Source organism: Gorilla gorilla, chromosome 8 (assembly GCF_029281585.2).
Source record: "Gorilla gorilla gorilla isolate KB3781 chromosome 8, NHGRI_mGorGor1-v2.1_pri, whole genome shotgun sequence".
NCBI classification, from domain to species: Eukaryota; Metazoa; Chordata; class Mammalia; order Primates; family Hominidae; genus Gorilla; species Gorilla gorilla.
The window spans coordinates 131,893,566-131,896,949 of record NC_073232.2 but is presented as its reverse complement, the minus strand read 5'-3'; positions in this window follow the sequence as shown (position 1 = coordinate 131,896,949).

Below are 3,384 nucleotides of genomic sequence, written 5' to 3'. Positions count from 1 at the left end.
CTCAGACTGCTATCTTTCATTCCTATAATACCCCACACTAATGCTTGAGTTATCCTGCTACTATACAGATCTGATGTTAGTCCTCTGCTTAAAACCCCTGAATATATATGGAAGAGTGAGGGACCAAGAATAGCCAGCACCCTTCTAAAGAAGAGCAAGAAGGAGACATACCCTACCAGGATGAGAACTTATAATGAAGCTGTAGTTTGGTATTGGCACAGGCATAGACAAGTTGGCCAATGGACTACTCCATTGGAGTCCATAATAATAATAAACTCAGTCTATATAAAACTCTGGTATCCCTGGTGGCCATGAAGCTGTGCTGCTCAGACCTCCCTCCAAGAGAACCTGCTGCAAGGAGTGTAGTTAGTGGACAACCTCCAAGTGCTGCGTCTTCATGTCCATGGCAGTATTCAGGTGACTACTCTCCCAGAGCAGGCTCTCCCAGAACTGCTTTCAGCCAGTGACTGAGATTGTGGAGGTACTGGAGCTAGAATCCATGGGACTCCTCTAGGGGGCAGTCTTTGCTCTGGGGCTCCCCACAGGGCTAGCCAGGGCTTTCTCAAAGCTGCACCAAGTCTGAGACAATTCCCATTCAGTCCTCCTTCCTTCTCTATTGTCACAGGTGTCCAACCTGAACTGTGGGCATCCTTGACTATTCCATTTCCCTCCTCCTTTCATTTTTTTACAAGATTTTCCTTCAGTCCATCTCTTGCACATCTAATTTCTTGTGATCTTCTTAAAGGACTCAAATTGCACAATAACACAGGGAACATGTTAGATCAACTTGGTGGAGGGTGTTCAATAGAGCTTGAAAATAATGCTTATCCGTATGGAAAATTTAAAATTGGATCCCTACCCTACACATATGCAAAATTTAACTTCAGGTAGATTAATGACTCCAAATATCAAAGTTTTATTTTATTTTTTGAGACAAGGTCTCATTCTGTCACCCAGGCTGGAGTGCAGTGGTGTGATCTGGGCTCACTGCAACCTCCACCTCCCAGGTTCAAGTGATTCTCATGCCTCAGCCTCCTGGGTAGCCGGACTACAGGTGCCTGACTAATTTTTATATTTTTATAATTTTTATATTTTCAGTAGAGAAGGGGTGCTGGCCAGGCTGGTCTTGAACTCCTGATCTCAAGTGATCCACCTGCCTCAGCCTCCCGAAGTACTGAGATTACAGGTGTGGGCCACCACACCTGGCTCAAAGTTGCATTTTTTATTTATACATTTTTTATCCTCCTGGGCTCCCTGAAAATATCAGTTTTAAAACTCTTAGTTTCTATGGATGAGTATCTTTTATAATCTATAATTTAGACCTTGAGGTAGGGAAACATTTCTTAAACAAAGACACACATACACTAAAGATAAAGATATTTGACCATTTTAAAATTAAAAGCTTTTGTTCATCAAAACCATTTTATTTTATTTATTTTGAGATGGAGTCTTGCTCTGTTGCCCAGGCTGGAGTGCAGTGGAGCGATCTTGGCTCACTGCAACCTCTGCCTCCCAGGTTCAAGCGATTCTCCCACCTCAGCCACCCAAGTAGCTGGGATTACAGGCACTTGCCACCACTCCTGGCTCATTTTTGTAGAGAAGAGGTTTCACCATATTGGCCAGGCTGGTCTCGAACTCCTGACCTCAGGTGATCCACCTGCCTCAGCCTCCCAAACTGCTGGGATTACAGGTGTGAGCCACCACGCCTGGCATCAAAAGCATTTTAAAAAGAGAAGGACAAGTTACAAACTAGGAGAAGATATTTGTAATATACGTATATAACAAAGAATTAGCATCAAAAATTCCTAAAAAATTGAGAAAAGCACATATAACATAATATAAAAATAGGCAAAAGATATCAATGGGCATGTTTCAGAAGAGGAAACTTATGGTTAACAGAATATGAGGAGATGTTCAACTTTATTGATTAAGTAAAAATTAAGACCACATTGAGCTAATACTTTGATTGTCAGACTACAAAACTAAGTATTGAAGAAAATGTGGATCCGCTCACAGAGCCTCTTAAACGATGCTGATGGGAGTACAAATTTGTGTATTCATTTTGGGAAAAAGGTTTGATGTTACCCACCAAAATGGAGTGTTCATATACCCGGTTACCTGACAATTTCACTTTTAGGTATAGATCCAAATAGATCAAAGAAAAGCTCTTGCACTCCCTGGTGGTCTAATGGCTGAGGGGTGAAAGGCTCTTCCACATCTATCACAGGAGACACATACAAGAATGTTCATAGCTGGCTGGGCGTGGTGGCTCACGCCTGTAATCCCAGCACTTTGGGAGGCCAAGGCAGGTGGATCACCTGAGGTCAGGAGTTCAAGACCACCCTGGGCAAAATGGTGAAACCTCGTCTTTAATAAAAATGCAAAAATTAGCCGGGAGTGGTGGCGGGCGCCTGTAGTCTCAGCTACTCAGGAGGCTGAGGCAGGAGAATCACTTGAATGCGGGAGGTGGAGGTTGCAGTGAGCCGAGATTGCACCACTGCACTCTAGATGGATGACAGAGCAAGACTCCGTCTCAAAACTAAAAAAAAAATTAAAATAAAGAAAGGTTAAAAAAAAATGTTCATAGCAGCATTATTCACAGTATAAAAACCTGGAAGCAACCCAAATATCGATTAATGAGAAATCAGACAAATGTAGTATATTTATACACTGGAATATCATATAATAGCCTAAATGAATGAATGATAGCCATAAAATATGGCTGAATCTTATGTGTGTTAATTAAGTGAAAAGCAGTCTCAAAAGATTACAAGGACGTAATTTTTTCCTTTGTAATAGACTTTTTAGAGCAGTATTAGGTTTATAGAAAAATTGTGCATGAAGTACAGAGTTCCCATGTTCCCTCTCTCCCATTACATAGTTTCCCCTGTTATTACTGTTTTATATTAGTGTTAACAAGTGTATCAATTCATAATTGATATATAAACTTCAGTTAATCATAATGTATCAATATTGGTTCATCTCAATTCCAACAAATGTACAACTGAGGAACAACTATTGATACATTATGATTAACTGAAGTCCATAGTTTACATTAGGGCTCACTTTGTGTGGCACAGTTCTATGGGTTTTGACAAATGCATAAGGTCATGTATCCACTATGAGAGTATCATACTGAATAATTTCACTACCAGTAAAAATGACCTGTGCTCCACCTATTCATCCCTCTCTCCTTCCCTGATGCCCGGGCAACCACTGAGTTTTGCCCTTTCCAGGGTGTCATATAGTTAAAGTTGTAGCGTTTACAGCCTTTTCCAACGGGCTTCTCTTGGTGATGTACATTTAACATTCCTCCATGTCTTTTTGTAGCTTGAGAGCTGTATTAGTCTGTTTTCACACTGCTGATAAAGACATACCCCAGAC